Source organism: Castanea sativa, chromosome 9, assembly GCF_040712315.1.
Source record: "Castanea sativa cultivar Marrone di Chiusa Pesio chromosome 9, ASM4071231v1".
Taxonomy (NCBI): domain Eukaryota; kingdom Viridiplantae; phylum Streptophyta; class Magnoliopsida; order Fagales; family Fagaceae; genus Castanea; species Castanea sativa.
The window spans coordinates 18,404,211-18,424,980 of NC_134021.1; positions in this window are offsets into that span (position 1 = coordinate 18,404,211).

Genomic DNA, 20,770 nt, shown 5'->3' on the forward strand with positions numbered 1-20,770 from the left:
CTAAATGGTATCGAGTCTTCACATGAGTCTGGCCCGTTTAATAAGAGATTTTTAGTAATATTGTTATTATTTTGTAAAAATATATGTGAGTGAAAAAATATGTGAATATACGTGTAGGTAAAAAAGTATATGAAAATATATATAATATTTTTTAAACACTAAAACTTGTTGTTTAAACAACAATAACAAATCCTTCCTTAATTTCTTAAAAAGATAAGTTTGTTTAAACCCCACGAGTTTGAGAAAAGACTCTTAAATCAATCATGTCATTGACAAAAAAGATATCCTAGTTCAATAGGAATTGCGATTTGTGAGAGATGCGGTTCAATGATCTGTTTGCCACTTTTTCTTTTCTATTGACTTTGGGCCATGGTCAACTTTCCACCGTGTTTAGCACTTTCCAAGATTTTTTTATTTATTTTTCCGCTCTCTTTGTCACTTTGCTTTTTTGCCATTTTCCACATTGAACTTGGAGCCAATTCCAATAAACTTATTGGAGGGTCTTATTGGCGTGCATTCAGTAGGAATTGAACCCTTCGGCTTTCTTGTGTTAAAACTTTGGCCCGTAAACACAAAAGTTTTTATCGACCAAGCTGTCTTTTTACAGGCTTACATCTATCTCAATGTGTCACCAATGTATAGCTTGTATTTAATTGTTGCTGTTTTTGCTATGATTGAATGAAGGACGCGATTTCCCAAAAAAAAAAAAAACCTTTATCGGGGCCAAATTCACTAGCTAGTATGGTCATATACCCAAATTGCTATGTTTGGCTCAATGCTACAGTAATTGCTACAAGTAATAGTTTACTGTAGCAATGAACCAAAAAAATTTAACTACTATGCCACCATTGATGTAAGTAGGGGTGTCTAACAAAATCGTGACCTGACTCATCCGACCAAACCTGTTCGATCCGGCTTGACAATCGGCCGACCCAATGTCAGTGACGGTCGGCGACAAATCTCGGCCTCCGGAACCAAAAACGGCGAGTCGGCTGGCGGGTTTTCTCTCCAAAACCCGAAGAAACCCAACCGAATTGAGATCTTAGCATTTCCCGGCAAAGTTATTTAGATCCAACGAGATCTCAGCCATTTCTAGTGAGATCAAAGCTAGATCCATGGAATCTTCACTGGATTTGGCAAGATCTCGCCAAATCTGATGAGATTTCGACAAATCCAGCAAAAATCCGGCGAAAATATCACTGAAATTTTGTCGATTTCGCCGTTAAATCGCCAGATTTTGGCTGATTATTAGATCTCCAACCCCGACCGAACCGACCACTGTCTGTTGAAGGTCCGATTGGCCCGATCCAATCAACCATGCCGGTCGGTGGTGGGTTGAATTTCTAACCATCAGATTTGGTCGAGGCGGTTCTGGGTTGGGCACAAACCCGACTTGGACCAACCTGTGGATAGGCCTAGTTGTAAGAGGGTTTTCCTAATTTGAGGTGTTAAAATTAGCAATTTAGCTTTTTAGCAACTCTATTACTAATGATTTGGGATAAGCTGTGTCGTGATACTATAGCATGTTGCTAAAACTTCAAATAAATTTTTTATTCAACGATTCAACCTCTCTCTCTCTCTCATTTTAATAAAACAATCGTCTAATGATTTAGGATAAGCTGTGTCATTACAACAAAATGTATTTTCAATGACGAAAATATTTGTCACTAAAAGTCCAGTTTTTCATTGCCAAGGACCTTTAGCGACGAAATCTACTAATTAGCGATGAAACTCATTTTGTTGTTAATACCCTGTCGCTAAAGGTCTTAGCGACGAAAAATTTCGTAACTAAATGTTCGATTAGTTTTTTTTTTTTTTTTTTTATAACTTTCAGCGACGAAAACATTTCGTCGCTAAATGTTTTCCTCGCTAAAAACACTATTCAGCGACACAAATATTTTGTCGCAAAAACACTTTAGTTTTTTTAAATCATATTTAGTGACGAAAAATTTCGTCACTAAAACTATTTTTTGTTGCTATATTTGGTGACGGAAAAATTCGTCACTAAAACTAATTTTCTGTTTTATTTTTTTCATGTCTTGGATATTAACCTGTAACCTGTCATTACATTATTAAAACCTCACATTTGAATAACACATTTATTTCAACAATACATTTATAAGAAAAAGATCCATACATTCCACAAGTAAAAAATAAAAAAAAGTATCCAATTCAATCCATCCATACAATAATTGTTTGCAACACATACAATAATTTAAACACAAGATATTTTATAACAATACAAAAAGTGTAGCATAATATAATTAGGACCAAAAGAAGATGTCATCAAATGTCTTCAAGTAATACTTAAAGTAAATGCCCTAAAAGCCACCAATAAGAAATCTGCATAAATATAAAAACAATACTACATTAAAATCGTAAAGTAAAAACATTAATTATGTTATAAGAAAAATTTCTAATAATGCATTAAGAGTGGCCACACCAATGAATTAAAATCACAACTCCTAATGTATAAGTTGTAGAAAGCAAATATAGATTTTCAAGTATAATGTAATACAATTAGTTTCAAATAATGCATTAAAAAAAGTAGTCACACCATGTAGTGTGGTTCAATTGCTAAAATAAAGTACTAAACAATAAGCCTTTTAACTTGAAGATGAACCACTCCCATAGGTAAGAGTGTCATCATAACCATTGCTCCTCAAAAAGTTAAGAATATTGTTTTGGACCTTTTCTTGCTTAGCTTGCGCCTCATGGTCCCTAGCTCTTGCCTCTTTGAGTTCAATAATCTCACTTTCTAGACGATATATATATTCCACCGAGGAACTAGATGAGGCGGTGGTTATTAGAGAAGAGGAAGGTCTCATGCCAAGTCCTTTTACAATACCAGATTTCTTCTTAAAAACCAAATTTGATATCTCCTCTTTTGTAAGGGGGATTGCATTAGGATCTTGACATGATAGGGATGGAGTGATACACATACATATGTCGCTTTATCCTCATGGTGTATCCATATATTTGTCTTTGGATTGAAATGAACATCTTTGAAATTTTTTGCCAATTCAGGAACTTGAACTTCATTATTATTTTTCTGATGAATTAATATTTGAGTGTTAGTTAAATATAGTTAATTAATCACAATATGTAATATACTAAGGTTTAAGAAAATGAAAACACACACACCTCCTCATCACATATAATTCAACAATATCCATTCACAATTCCCAAAAAAATAAGAAACATTCCTAATATGAATTTAAATCACCTTATAACATCATGCAAGCCACCTGCTTGCTCCAACACAACAACCCACCACAATAACAATTCTCAACAAAACAATATATAATGCTTAAGTAATTAAATAATATCAATTACATATAATTCAACAATATCCATTCATAATTCCCAAAAAAATAAGAAACACTCTCAATATGAATTTAAACCACCTTATAATACCATGCAAGCTACTTGCTTACTCCAACACAACAACCCACCACAATACCAATTCTCAACAAAACAATATATAATGCTTAAGTATTGAAAACAATTAAATAATATCCATCACATATAATTCAACAATATCCATTTACAATTCCCAAAAAAAAAAAAAAAAAACACTCCAATATGAATTTAAACCACCTTATAACACCATGCAAGCCATCCGCTTGCTCCAACACAACAACCCACCACAATACCAATTCTCAACAAAATAATATATAATGCTTAAGTATTGAAAACAATTACATAATATCCATCACATATAATTCAACAATATCCATTCACAATTCTCAAAAAAAAAAAAAAACACTCCCAATATGAATTTAAACTACCTTATAACGTCGTGCAAGTCACTCGCTTGCTCCAACACAACAACCCACTACAAAACCAATTATCAACATCCCAAAATATAATGTTTACAAGAATTTAATAAGAAATTACTTACTATGCTTAGGCGAGCACACATCTCTACCAAAGAAATCCAAAGTGACCACAAACAAATAATGAGTTGCCTGCCAAAAACAAAAAAGTAAAAAAGTTACTATGCTTGTAAGTTACTAGTACTAAGGATGATTTGCATAAAGTGAAACCAAGTGACCATTCAATACCATTATCAAAAAATTCTAGTAGATGTGTATACAAGTATGTGAGTGTGTGCTAAATTTGGGAAATTATGTATAATAAGGTGTAATAATCTCTCTTTGAGCTTATTAAACCCCAACGAGCTTACAAAGGAATAGTAACAAGTAGAGCATCATCACCTTCTCCATTTCAGCATCCATATAAGATTTTATAGCATTGATTTAAACTTCCAATATGTCATTTTATTGAGCCAAAAAAAAAAAAAAAAGACCCAAACAAAAATTAATACGGAAAAAGCAAAAACAAAAATTCAAAACTCACAAAAAGCAGTAAAATGCAAATGAAGGTACGTGGATGCTCTCTGGGTCCCTTTAGCTCAGCACCCAAATGCAGTCAGAATTACTCTCTTACCACCTGTAAACCCCAAAAACCAAACAACATTTCATTAATTCATCATAGAAATTTTTAAATGTTGGTAAAAAAAAAAAAAGAAGCAATTATGGATTATAATACTAAGATCACCACACCAATATCAATATTTATTACATTCTAAAAGTTTTAAACCACCCCTGAATTATTATTGTTGTTTTTTATTTATTTATTTTTGTAACAAAAGAAACAAAATTAAATGAAGCATAGCACAAAATCAATTGGAGAACAGAGTGGTAGTAGCATTTTAATTAAATGGTGATCTATAGTCATTATAAATGGAGTTGACAATATTGATGAGTTTCTACCATCTTTTACAAGTGAAAAAGAAAATGATTGTGTTTTCAATTTTCATAATGTATTTAGCTTATTTGTGATTATCTTGTCAAATTTCTTTTAAGCCCAAATGCTTTTTTGACTTCTAAGGGTCTGTTTGGATAGAGATTATTGCTGAAAACTGAAAACTGAAAACTAAAAACACTGTACCAAAATAATTTTTAAATGTGTAAATAGTGTCGTGGGACCTATTTTTAATAAAAAAAAATTTTGTAAAGTGAAGTTTGTGGGTCCCGTGAACAGTACACGAGACCCACAAATGTTCTGAAAAGTCAGCAAAAGCTGGCTACTGTTTATGCACAGTGCATGAACAGTAGCCTTGTCCCCTGACCCGTGCTGCAGCAGCAGAAGAAGAAGAAAAAAAAAAAAAAAACAAAAAAACAAAAAACGCAGACGCAGACAGAAGAAGCTGTATCCAAACTTAGCCTAAATGTCCAGATTTTTCACAAAAGCACAAAAGCAAACAAAAAACCAAGTTTCTTAAAGTACAAATTTTTTTTGTGAGACTTTAAAAAAATAATTTGATGGTTACAATAATACAAGAGAAAAATTTAAACTCTAAATGACTTTATTATTAAGAATACTAGACCAATAAAGGTACAAAACTCTTTGCACACCTTTAATAAAATCTCGTGTACGACAACCAAAATTGTGATAAAATCTCGTGTATGATTGCCAAAATTGTGATGGTAAATGATGGAAAGTATATTCTTCACAAGGAGAAAAAAATATTAATTATCAATCAATTTTTTATTGTTATTGCAGTTGCTTATTTGATTTTTTTAATTACAAAATTTTAAATTTTAGATTCATTTACCTCTCAAATCCAAAATTTGAATTAATGTCTATTTAAGAGAAAACTATTTTATGGAGGAGCTATGTATGCACTTTGCCACTCACAAAGTGTGGTGTGGGCTCACAAGTGTATGAATATATATATTCTTACATATTGCTGAGAAAAATTGCATATATCCAATACATAATATAAATATAATTATTGCCATGAGAGGGTTTGCTAGGGTCACTCCCTAAGATACCCCATCTCTTGTTCAAGATCAGGCTTTATCCATTTCTTGAAGAATACTTAATAATCCTATAATATAGGATGAGAATGATTAATGATGTTGGTGAGCTGTGTCCATCAATAGCATGCATCGCAATCTTTGGCTTTCTTCTAATTTTTAATTCATACATTAACTATATTATATATATAAAAGATGCAATTAATTGGGACCTATCAAAGAAAGAGTAAGCTGGGATCATTCTAATTGTGGCCCAATGCATGAATCATGATACTATAATAATAATAAGATAATAATGAGACAATAAGTTGGGTGAAATATTCGTAAAGATAAAAAGGAATAAAGGATACTCTCAAGCCCATAAAATCAACTGGTTAAGACTTTATGGGATAAAAAGAAACTTCGTGATACTCTCTATCATCAAGCCTCCATATACTAAAGTGTATAAAAAGGCAAACGATCTAGGGAGAAGATTGCCGATTTGACAAAAGAATTTGATTATCTATCAAGATTGTAAACCTCTTTTTACTTATACCAGAATCCATACAAGAATTTGATTATTGTAAACTTCATTTAGCTACCTCAAAATCCAGTTTCCCTTATCAATTTTCTAAAGAAGCAAAGGGAATTCCAGTAGAGCATTTCATCAAACACTTTATGTGCATTCACACAATACATGTGAATCACATAAAGACAGAACCATATCTGAATTCAAAATAAACCTTCATGATCATGCCGATCCTAATTGGGAAGCCGGAGGAGGGGTGCTTGCTCACTCCTAAGTGCAGGAGATCGTAGCAATATAATTTTTGGAGTACCGAGGTCGAACTACAAGGAGTAGGGTAAATTTAAAGATAATATAATTAAACAACAATTTGGGTGAAGAAGAAAAGTACTTTTGTTTGGTGATTGTTAACAAGAATAATAATAATAACTGATTTAAATCAATAATGTAAATACCAGGCATCGAGGTGTTTCCCTATATCGATATGAGATTCTTTGTGATCTAAGAAAATATATATTTCATAATTGATTGTTCTTATACAATTAAAAACTTATGATTCGGTTGAACTGAGATAACTCAAGAACGCATGATAATCTCGATTAATAATGCAGTTAAAAACGTTTTCATAAAAACTCATTCACTTTAAAACCTGATTTCTATTTGAAACTATTAGAAATTCATCTAAACAATAAGAAAAACATGATTGAACTTATTGAAAGCATGGAAGAACTAATACATCAAAAGAAATCTAATTGAACAATCAAATATGTTGTTAATAAAATCTTTGAAAGAATCACATTGAATATTCATACCGTATAGAAGAAACATAACCCTTAACCCTAGCAAAGAATTTAGGCTACCATTAGAGAAAGTAAAATACAAGGTTTTCTCTACTAAATTCGTTGCACACAATCTCCCTTCAAAATCCTAACATAAAGTGTCCCAAAGAAAATAAAAATTTTTCTATTTTAATTTTCGTCCAAGTTTATAGCATTAACTTGTGAGTTAATTTCAGCCTTCAAAAGTTTGAGAATTTTGAAAAAATCAAAACTGGAAAGTTGTAAATATTTAAGTCACGGTTCCAACCCATTTGGTTTTGTGTCAATTGGAGTTTTGAGGAGAGAGATACGCCCAAAATACTAATCAGTGCTCAAATCTGATTCTTCCTTCTCATATTCTACCTCTTTGATTTATTTCCTTATTTGAAGCTTCAAAACATGGTAGATGACCCAAGCACTCCAGCTGCACCTCCTTAGACATTTTAGCATGGTCTTTTAGCTCCGCTTTAATTCTAGTTTGGCCTCCGTTTTCTTACAAATTCCTGTAAACTCATCTTTCTCACTTGATTTCCTGAAAGTAGAAAATTACGCACAATGAATGACATCTTATTTAAGAAATTATGTAAAGATAAATAATAGGAACTAATGCAAATCATGACTTAATTATACAAATTAAGCATAGTAATAAGGAGATAACGCCCACATAAATATATAACAAGTATACATTTTAAGGCGTTATCAAGGGAGGGGACATGGAACTCACGAGTCAAGAGATATACAAAGTACAAATAGATCATGAGTGACTTGTTCGACTTGGATGACTCAGTCAAATCGGCCCATTGGTAGATCAATCCAAACGAGGACACAACCAAGTTGCTAGGATCGGAAAGGGAGGAAGTCGAGGGTGAATTTGAGCCATTTGTTTTGGTTGTTTGGGTTTTTGTAGTGGTTGACTAGTTGTTGTGACTAGTGGTTTTGGTCGTTGGTTGTGCAATTGGTGATTTACTTGTGCAATTGGTGTGTGTGTGTGTGTGTGGGTGTTCTATGGTAGTGGGTATGGATGTTTGGCCTTGGAAATGAGTGTTCAATGGTTGTGGGTATGGTGTTTGTGGGTTTTTTTCCGAATCGTTTAAAATTATTTATATTATTTTAATGGGTTTGTACATTAAAATAAGAGATTGAATGTAAAGTGTACTGTTAAGTGATGTGTTAAAATCGATAAAATAGCTTTTTAAAATGTTAAATGCTAAATTTTGTTAGCAAAACATACGTGAATGCTTTTAAGTTTTTCTTTCCTCTTAGACGATTTAATCCTATACTAGTGAACCTTTGGACGTTGGATCTCAACCTAAATTGGAATCCTTATTACTAATTTATTTCCCCCTAGCCACATGGCAGCCCTTTATGCATCAACTCATTAAAGGGCACCCCCACATAGAAATTGGGCATTCTTAAATTAAAAGCCCAAAGACCGGGCTAGCTGCCTAATGAATTTAAGGGCCCATGGCCAATTTTTATCTATAAATTATTGGGCATTAAAATCAGAAGATAAAAAAATTGGGCTAGATGACCCATATTCAATCTTCTTTTTTTTTGGGACCATTGCTCACGTTCTCTCTCTTTATATGGGTTCAACTCCCCATGGTCAAGGACCACAACCAATAAATTTGTTAGAATTGTGGTATTCAGTCTATTTCCTAGCTACTTACCTTAGTTATAACATGAAATCCTATTTATATTGAATTTTGGTGTCACATTATTTAGTTTTATTACCTGATATTTAGCTATCAAGATAATTGTATAATTAAAAAAAAAAAGGTTCTAGTACCAAAGGGCCAAATAGAACATAATGGACCGAATAGGACCAAAGTAGACTGAATACGATCAAATTAGATTGAATAAGACCAAATGGACCAAATGGCCTGAATAGGACCAAATTGGGCCATAGTGGCCTAAATAAGACCGAAAGGACAGAATAGAACCAAAGCGAACAGAAAGGACCAGAGTGGACAGAATTGGACTGAAGAAGGCCTAATGGACAGAATAAGACCAAAGTAAACATAATGGACCGAATAAGACTGAATTGGACCGAATGGACTGAATAAGACCAAAGTAAACAGATTCGACCGAATAGAACCAGTGGAAAGAATATAACCAAATTGGACCGAATGAAACCAAAGTGGACCAAATAGAACCAAATTGGACCACAGTAGACCGAATTGAACTGAATCGGATTGAAGTAGACTATAGTGCAAAACAGAAATATAAGACAAACACGTTTGTAGTGGTAAAATTTGGTTTAAAAATCAAATAAATAAAATAATGATGTTGTAAAGCCTTCAAAGTGAGGTAGCAAATATATATATGTATATATATATATATATATATATGTATATATATATATATATATATATAGAATATATTTGATATTATTAATTCTTATTTAAACATGCAATTCATGCATCATAAATAAATATAGGACATTTAATGTTTGGCAACTTGTTGTCAATATGGGTTTCGATGTATTTGACAAAATAAAAAAGGGTGCACACCACTATTATTGTAGTTGAATTTCTAGTTTGATTGCATGGGCTCTACGCATATGTGGCATGTGAAGATTGGATGATCTTCTTGTAGGTTGTTTTGTTTGTGTGAGGTAATTCTACCATCATTGCTCACTAGACAAGGACATAAGAGGAATTCATCAATTGGTACATAAATGTTATAAGTTCTAAGTTCATATAAAAGTAACGTTACTTCAAGCATATCTTATCACTTTTGTAAATTTTATTATCCTTACATTCATTTAAAGATATGCATTAGAGATGTTTAGAATGTGGGCATCTTGTACATCACTTTTTTTGTTCTTCTGAGGAGTTGTGGTATATTATAGATTGGGGTCTCCTCTCTCTCCCTCCCTACAAATTGAAGAACTATGGTATGATATTGCTGTAACTGTGAGTGCATTTCTTTCTTGTTCCTCACGTTTGTTTGGTTACCACAAGAAAAACCTTCAGTTCCTTCCAAAAAATTTAGGCTCATTGCATGTACATCCACCATGGATGATTTTTGTTTTTTCCTTAATAACGCATTGGCTACCTCACAGGGAGAGGCTCTTTGGCACTCTCTATCCTTTTTGTCCAAGCTCATACCCAGTACACCATAAGGACATTTAGTTGCCAGAATATTGAAATTCAAACTTAATTTCATGGGTGGTTGGTAGAGTTGGGTAGAGAGAAGAAAAATGCAGAAGAGGAGATAAATTGAAACAGTAAGTTGAAAGGTGACATTTTTAATAACTTTCCATAATTGTTGATGAAACCTTGTTGTAATTGCTGCATAACAAGAATGATGGTGGTGATAGACTTATATAAAAATGATATTAATTCGATTATAATTTGTGAACTTAGCAACTTGTGGAATAAAAATTGTACCCATAGAATTTTGCTCAAATTGGAACATAGGCGTCATTATAATTTTGTTAATGCTTCGATTTTTGGTTGAAAAAAAGAAGAATAACATCTAATGATACATGTAGACATCAAACAAAACGGATTCTTTTGAAATCAATTGGAGGAGATGAAACCTAATTTAAGAGGAAATGGAGTTCTTCTTGAGAGTGCAGCTATCCATTGGGCTGGACTATTGGATATGCGACTAAAGGGTTGTACAATATGATCCATGACTCCATGACCAATTGTGGGCTAGAAAGCAAACCTTAATTTGAGAATGCAGAGTACTGGGTGAGCCACAGGCAGAAAAGGGCTCAACTTAGAATACGATCATCTAGCCTACTTGACTATGATATCTTAGGCCTTGTTAGACGCAACTACAACTTAACTTGGGCCGGGACCACCTTGGCCCAGGTTCTAAGAGCTATCATATATCTCACCAAATAACTGTAGAGTGTAGAGTGTAGAGTGTAGTTGTGGTTGCCAAGTAGTCATCGTAAATTTGTTAACACTGTCATGAAATCTAGGGTTGTGCATGGGTTGGGTTGTAAAGGCTTTTTGATCCAAATCAACCCAGCACAGTAACCAATCACACGTGTAGTAATCAACCTGACCCAACTTATATAGGACTTGTTAGGTTGAAACGTTTAAAGTTTGGTTTAAAATTAACAAAATTATACTGTACTATTTAGTATTTAATTTGTAAGAATTTAAAACTTTTGAATTTATTTGAGGGTGGGGGATTTGTTATGCATAATTTTAGTGAAAAAATTCGGATACAAACATGCATATTATTGAGCTGAGGCAATTTTCAAGCTAGCATTAGTGAGGGAAAGAATATAATAAGTTGACATGGGTTACAAACAATACTGCAAACTAGCATATCAAGTTTTATAGGCTCAATTTCCATCTAAATATCGAGGCTCAAAGACTCGAGTTCCACTTGCTGATATGGAAGTTTAATGCCACATGGATCTCGAGTCTTATTCTCGAGTTTTAAAAAGCAAAACTGAGTCTTTAAGACTTGATTTTCGTTGGGAATTTTATAAAACATAGATCGGTGCCTCTAACGCTCCTGCTCCTCACTGCCCAGCATGGTTCGGAGAGCACTTTTAGTCTGCATTGGTGAATGGAAGCCTCCCCTATCAAGCAAGAAAGAAGTGGCTCTTCCCACGGCGGAGTCACCATTGACTCTATTTATTATTATGGTAAATCAATGCATCAAGATGTCAACCTGAGATCTTATTTCGGTTCGATACGTCCACCTACGAGACTCACCTTTGGCTTTCGTCACGGTAGGTGTTTTATTATACATTTTCCCAAAAGAACATTCATTCATTTCTTTCTTCCTCGTCGACCACGACTATTGAAACGACGGGAAAAATCCAGACCCGGAAAGGAGAAGGGCCGGTGGTGGGCATTTGGGAAAGTTGGGCCGATTAGTCCTCACTACACACTTACTCATAACACTCCTCACTGCCTCACTCACCCATAAGACCCATACTTCTCACACCACATTGCCTTTGTTCTCACACCACATTACCTCTCTTTGTCATTGCTCCTCCCTCTCAATAAATTTACATCTCAGGTAAGGGTTTGGGTATTATTTGTTGTTGGGTGTGGGTTAAAGACTTTGATTATTTATTTGGTAGATACTTAACATAACTTAGTTAAGGTACCGTGATATTGTGAATATTTACAACTTTGACTATTTATTTGCAAGGTTTTTGTTAGCAAAATATATTCATCATTTCTAGGCTCTTATCAAGAATGTGTTTTTATCATGATCTTATAAGGATTTTGGTTTTTTTTTTTTTTTTTTTGGGTAATGAAATTCATGCCCTTTGAATGAATTGTAATGAAATGGGTATGTAATTCATGCCCTTTGAGTGTGTAATGAAATGGCTTTTTTTGTATTGGGTATGAAATGGGTATGTAAATGTTATGGGTATATAACTAGATAAAATGTTGCATACTTTTACAAGGATTTTTTTTTTTTTTTTTTTTTTGGGTATGAAATGGGTAGTCTTAGCATGACCAAAAAAAGATTTGGGTATGAAATGGGTAGTGTTATCAAAACTAATGTGAAGACAATTTTTGGTCTAATGTACGAATGTGTAATGAAATTCATGCCCTTTGAATGAATTAGAATTTGTACTTTGTATAGAGAAAATGTTGTATACTTTGACTAGATAATATGTTTTGTAACTAACATAGTACACTTGACTCTAACAAGTTCACAATGACTGTAATTGATATAATCCCATACCACGGTGGACCGCTTAACAATGCCAATGCGAACAAGGGATTGCCATGATAGTTATGGAAGAATTGTGTGTGAATCTTACTGTGTACAATATACAAATTACTTATCGTTCTCCACATGAGTCCCCAAGCACCGGATCAATTACAAGTATATGGTGATAGAAGTTAACAAACATATAAAGATCATGTTTGAAAAGATGGGGAGAATAACCCAAGTAAGTGCTATTGAGTTGTACATAAATTTGGAGCCGCATGCAGAAGTTAGTGTCGAGGAAATCCAACAAACAACCACAAGTTTACAGTTCCAGATGCTCAATATGAGTATTTTACACATGTAGGGAATGATGATGACGATGATGATGATGTTGATGAGACTGCCATTAATGGTGAAGATTTTGTCGATAGAGATGAGTATGAAGAGAGGGTTGAATAAGGGGACTTTGAGAGAGACATTGATGATGATAAAATATTTGATTGTAGTGAAACTGATGCAAACAATGTTATTAGTGCCCAAAACATTACGAACACAATCATTGCCTACGTACCTCTTGCCTTGTCATTATTTGCAAATACTTGGGCAAATATGTTTGATCCTTCAAATATTGAGATACCATTTATGTCTACTTGGAAAGAGGGGATGAATTTTAGCAAATGGTTGACTTTTGCCAATAAAGTAGAGGTGAAGTGCGCATTAACAATTTTTACCCTCAAGGAAAACAAACATTTTGTGATCAGTAGGTCGACAAAGGTCAAACTTTGGGCAAAATGCGTGGATGAGTCATGCAAATGGTATGTCACGGCATTCATGAAGCCCAAACTCCACAGACTATAGATGGTCACCGTGTATGTGGGTCCTCACACGTGTATACCGATTGTGTTGCGAAATGATAGTAGAATGATGGATTCTAATTTTATTGCATTAGACATCCATAAGAAGTTAGGCGAGGATCACACTACCTCAATTAAGCATCTCAGATTTATGATGAAGTCGAAATATGATGGCCATAAGCCTTCTTACTATAAGGTATGGGTGTTAGGATTAATGCCCTTAAATCCAATTGTATGATGCTATGCATGACATTATGTATAACTTAATGTTGTATTAATAAAGTTGTTTTATTATAATCTAAAATAATAGTAACATGAATATTGAACATTATCATATAGTCTATGAGATGCATAGTATGTGATTTATGTGAAAAGTCACAGAAGATATAAATCACAAGTTCTTTGTAAACTCATAATTGTAGTTCGTAGTCGGTGATAAAATTGGGCATTTCATCTGCGAAGACTATAACATATCAACTAAGATGATTTGTCTTGATCATGGAAGTGGAGACTTCTAGTTGGTATGCTGATATGTTTTAAGAGTTAAGACATATTGAACTGGACCACTATGAGTTTTATTATTCTCCTAATGACTGTCAAATGAATAATAAATCTCACGATTTATATTTACATGAACTCTTAATCCTGAGAGAATAATGGACCTGATCATGAAGTGTATGTTGCTTTGATATATGAAGAGTGAGATCTAAGGTTACGGTCAAAACTTCAGTATGTTGGGCAACCACATTTAGTGTTGATGGAACATATATTCTCAAGATGAAATTCATAGTCTCTTAACGGAGATACAAAATATTCCATTGAGATAAGTTTAATGAGTTTGTTATTCAGAATGTTAGGCCTAACTACTTTAGTAAATAGTTACTAAAGTATATATTTATGAAATTAGATTTCATAAATATATGATGAATAATTTAAAGGATTAAACCGGGTACTCAAGGATTAAGATGTAGTAATTTACCAAGTGGCAGTCTACATTTATGACTTTATGTTACTACAAATATTTTATGAAGGGGTTGCATGTACAATAATTTATTAATAAGGCATAGAATACAATTATATTTATATAGTAGTATTAAATATAATTAATGATAACTTTAGACTTGTCAAGAGTTGACAGAAAAGCCCAAGGCCCATTGTAGCTAGTATCTTATTGGTCCCTTTTGGTCCCACTCTAAGCCACATACTAAAACCCAATTGGAACAGCTCTAAAGGCAAGCCCAATTAGATAATCAGTTATAAGGAGAGAAACATACAGAATTTGAAGAAGATGATGAACATGAAATGGTGTGTATGTGGGGGTTGGATACTCTTTAATTCTCTCTTGAACAAATTCATATAACTGATTGAGAGATCACACTTCTTGGGCGTTAGTGGAATTGGAGTCAAGATTAAAAGTGTTCCCAAGTGCTTCTGATCTTTGTTTTGAAATTTATTACTTCAAGGTACGCTCTCTTGTTCTTAAATTCTGAAACTTAGATAGTACATGTTATCAATAGCGAATGAAGTAGATCCGTTAATTTTTCGCTGCGTATGTTTTGTATGCGTTACAAACATGAATTTTCCATTAAATGGTATCAGAGCGGTCTTCATTTTCGTATCTGTATAACATGCTTTGTGAGTTTTGAAATTAGTGACAATAGTTTCATGTTGTTAGAAATTAATTTTTTGCATTGTTGTTGAAATTATTGTTTGATACAAATTGATATTGATGTTATGATGTTGTTTAAATTTGAGTTTAAGTATGTTAAATTGAACTTTAAGGCTATAGCATCAATGAAATTCAGTTTTGATATAAATCTTTGTCCATTATGATCATGTGATGGTTGTTTTGTTCATAAAAAACGTTAAAAAACTGTCTTAGAAAAATTCTGGAAAATTCAAAATTTGCGAAGCTCAATCAATCGAGCATCTATCGAGAATCGATCAAGCAGGCAGGTACATTCTCGATCGATCGAGGACTGAAGATTCAAAATTTTCTTTAAGTGTTTTTTACATGTATTAAGAGCAAGGCTGTTTGTGATTAGATTACATATGTATACAAAATAAAACATTTCTTTTAAAATATCTAGTGGGAGAGAGATACAAGGGTGAGATCTCACGGCCTTCATTGTTGGTTTATAGTAGTGTAAAATATATACTTTGTCTTTATCTCGAGCTTCGCATTCCATGCGGAGAGTATTTATTTCATGGTCCTACAAGATTAAATTTCCTGGTTTATAGTGGTTTGATCAAACACCTTGTCTTAGTTTCGAGCTTTGCATTTCATGCGGAGGGTGTTTCTATCATTGTACTACAAAATAAGCCTGTTAAAGGGATGAAATGTGGCTACACATGATTCTAGACAATGGTATACACTAGACTAAGTATTATAGTATCCTCTATGCTGAGTTTTTACTATTATTACTTAGAGGCTAAATTTAAAATGACATATTATTAGTGTTTGATAAGAATTATCATGATAGCACTAATAATGAGAATAGTTCTCAATCAATCATAGTATTTAATATTCACTCTATGCTGTGGGATATTAAATATGGGATTGGGTTGTCGTTGCATATATTATATTATGGTTTTATTAAGGCTCCATACTATATATTTATATGCTAAATACATAATATCCAGTTTACTTATTATACTCATGTTTATTATTTTCAAATTTGAACACGGCATCATTTAGCCCACTTGTTACTATTCTTAATCAAAATAAACTGACTAGATCCAACTATGTTGACTGGAATCTAATGAGATGGTCAAGTGTTATATTCTAGCATCTATTTTAAATGTTCTTCAGCATCAAATGCAAAATGTAGAACTAGCTTCAGACATAATGCTAAGTCTAAAAGAGATGTTTGGTGAGCAAAGCCGTTTGACAAGGCAAGAAACCATGTGGCAAATTTATAATACCAAAATGGTTGAAGGCAGTTCAGTGAGGGAGCATTGTCTTACAATGATCTCTAATCTGAATACACTGGAAGTTTTAGGTATCGATATTGATAGAGAATCCCAAGTGGATATGATACTCCAGTCACTATCGGAATTATTCAAGGAATTCAGACTCAATTATAATATGAACAAAAAGATTTATTCATTATCTGAATTAATGAATGAGTTGGTAGCGATGGAAGGCATTCTTGGTACTTCTAGTGTTGATGCTAATATGGCTGAAATTTCTACTTCTCAACCTAAGTTGAAAGGAAAGGGTAAGAAAAAGAAGAAGAAGAAGGACTTCACCAAGCAAGAGGGTAAACAAATTGCCTTAGGGGTTGCCGACAAAGGAAAGAAGATCAAAGGAAAGTGTTTCCATTGTTGTGAGAAAGGACATTGGAAGAGGACTTGTCCAAAATTCAAGAATGCCAATAATAAGGGTATGAAAAGTTCATTCCTCCTTGAAATATGTTTAGTACAAAATCCCACAGATTCTTGGTATGTAAATTTAGGTTGTACTAATCATATGTGCAATTCTTTGCAAGGGTTCCAGGAGACCAGAAAGCTTGATGAAGGGGAATTGTTTCTTACTTTGGTTGATGGGAGCAGGATTCCGGTTGTAGATGTCGGAGTTGTTAATTTATGCTTTAAGTCTAGGGTTTTTTATATATCGAAAGACTGTTTATTTGTACCTAATGTTTGTAGGAATTTAATTTCTGCAACTTATTTAGGTAAACATGGATATTGTGTTATCCTTAAAGATAATGTTGTAATAAAGAAGGGTAAAGTGTTTATCTGTTCTGGCAATATTGTGGATGGTCTATATATTTTAACTCCTGATAAGCATGAATTATATAATTCTGAATTAGATAATAATTCACATGTGAAATCATTAAAGAGAAAGTTTCCTCCTACTAATGATGCTTATCTTTGGCATTTACATTTAGGTCATATTAATTCAAATAGGATTTAAAGACTGATCAAAGATGGTCTCTTAGAGCCATTGGACTTTGATGAATTTTCAGTTTGTGAATCTTGTTTAGAAGGCAAAATGACCAAACGACATTTTAATGCAAAAGGTAGAAGAGTCCAAGAGTTGCTAGAGCTAGTACATTCAAATGTATGTAGTCCTATGTCAATCCAAGCAAGAGGTGGCTATGAGTATTTCATTATTTTCACTAATGATTACCCTAGATTTAGTTATGTGTACCTAATGAAACGGAAGTCCAAAGCCTTTGAAAAGTTCAAAGAGTTTAAGATTGAAGTTGAGAATCAATTGGGTAAACGCATAAAAGCCATTAAATTTGATCGAGGTGGCAAATACCTTCTTAGGGATTTTAAGGATTACTTGACTAAAAATGAGATTATATCCCAGTTGACTGCACCTGGAACTCCACAACAAAATGGTGTAGCAGAAAGAAGGAATATGACTCTTTTAGACATGGTTAGATCCATGATGAGTTATTCGACTTTACCAATTTCTTTTTGGGAATATGCCTTAAATACTGCAATGTATCTTCTAAATTTAGTACCTTCGAAGTCTGTTCCTAAAACACTTGTAAAGTTGTGGAATGGGCGTAAGTCTAGTATGAGACATCTCTATATTTGGAGTTGTCCAGCATATGTGTTGAAAGGAAAGTCTAACAAGTTATAGTTTAAAACAGAAGTGGTTTTCTTTGTAGGGTATCCAAAAGGAACTGTTGGAGGTTTATTCTATAGTAATAAAGATAATAAAGTGTTTGTTAGCACAAATGCCAAATTCTTGGAAAATGACTACATGAATAATTATACTCCTAGAAGTAAAGTTGTTTTGGCTGAAATGAATAAACCTATAATTAACCACCAATAGATGAAACTAAGGAAGATGTGGTTGTATTGGATACACCACAAGATATTACTCATGAGATGTTTAGTACACAGGCGCCTCGTCGTAGTGGGAGAATTGTAAAGCTACCTATAAGATTTATAGGTCTAGGAGAAACTTATGAAGCTATCTCAGAAGAGGCTGAAACTGATCTTTACACTTATGAAGAAGTAATGAATGATATAGATGCTCATCATTGGGTCAAAGCTATGAAATCTGAATTAGATTCCATGTATTCCAATCAATTTTGGGATCTTGTAAAGGCGCCTAACGGCATTAAACCTGTTAGTTGCAAATGGGTTTACAAGAGGAAGAGATGGATGGATGGAAATGTTGAAACCTTTAAAGCAAAGCTAATGGCAAAAGGATATACTCAAAAAGAAGGTATTGATTATGAAGAAACCTTTTCACCAGTAGCAATGCTTAAATCTATCAGAATCCTCTTATCCATTGTTGCTCATTATGATTATGAGATTTGGCAAATGGATGTCAAGACTGCATTTCTCAATGGCAATCTTGAGGAGAAAATCTATATGATGCAACCTAAAGGTTTCATAGCAAAGAACCAAGAGCATATGGTATGCAAGTTGAAAATGTCCATTTATGGACTTAAGCAAACATCTAGGTCATGGAACATCAGATTTGATCAAGTAATCAAATCATTTGGTTTTGAACAAAATCTTGATGAACCATGTGTGTACAAAAGAAATCGAGACAAAGTAGTAATGTTCCTAGTACTTTATGTTGATGATATTCTACTAATTGGAAATGATGTAGGGGTAATGTCATCAGTTAAAATTTGGTTGTCAAGCCAATTTGATATGAAGGACTTGGGCGAAGCTAACTATATTCTAGGGATCAAGCTTTGGCGAGATCGCAAGAATAAGATGTTAGGTTTATCACAAGATGGATATATAGATAAGGTTCTAGAATGGTTTAGCATGCATAACTCCAAAAAAGGATTACTTCCTTTCAGACATGGAATCCCTCTGTCTGATGACCAAAGGCCTAAGACTCAAGAGGAAGAAAATATGATGAGACAAGTTTCTTATGCTTCTGTAATGGGAAGTCTCATGTATGCCATGCTTTGTACTAGACCAGATATCTGTTATTTAGTTGTCATGGTCAACTGATATCAATCAAATCCAAGACCAAAACATTAGCAAGCTGTAAAGCATATTTTCAAGTATCTACGGAGAACGAGAGATTACATGCTTGTTTACCGGTGTGAGGATTTGATTCCCATTGGCTATACAGATTTAGATTTTCAATCAGATATTGATTTCAGAAAATCCACTTCTGGTTGTGTGTTCACCTTGGGAGGTGGAGCCATAAATTGGAGGAGTGTTAAGCAATCTTGTATTGCGAGCTCCACCATGGAAGCTGAATATGTTGCTGCTTGTAAAGCAGCAAAGTAAGCTGTTTGGCTCAAGAAATTCCTTTCTGATCTTGGTGTTGTGAGAATGGAGCAAGTTCCCATCACATTATTTTGCGACAATAGTGGAGCGGTTGCATAATCCAAATATCCAAGGAATCACAAGAAAGGAAAGCACATTGAGAGAAAGTACAGCACATTGAGAGAAAGTACCACATCATTCAAGACATTGTTGCTCGTAGAGATGTAGTAGTAACAAAGATAGAAAGTGCAAATAATCTAGCAGATCCTTTTACCAAAACCTTGCCTTAAAGGACTTTCGAGTCACATTTGGAGGGAATGAGAGTTAGATTAGTGCACAATAGTCTTTAGGGCAAGTGGGAGATTGTTAGGATTAGTGCCCTTAAATCCTATTGTATAATGCTATGTATGACATTATGTATGACTTAATGTTGTATTAATAAAGTTGTTTTATTATAATCTAAAATAATCGTAACATGAATATTGAACATTATCATATAGCCCATGAGATGCATAGTATGTGATTTATGTGAAAAGTCACAGAAGATATAAATCACAAGTTCTTTGTAAACTCAGAATTGTAGTTCATAGTCGGTGATGAAATTAGGCATTTCATCTACGAAGACTATAACATATCAACTAAGATGATTTGTCTTGATCATGGAAGTGGAGACTTCTAGTTGGTATGTTGATATGTTTTAAGAGTTAAGACATATTAAATTGGACCGCTGTGAAATTTATTATTTTCCTAATGACTGTCAAATAAATAATAAATCTTACAACTTATATTTACATGAACTCTTAATCCTGAGAGAATAATAGACCTGATCATGAAGTGTAGACTGCTTTGATATATCAGGAGTGAGATCTAAAGTTACGGTCAAAACCTTAGTATGTTGGATAACCA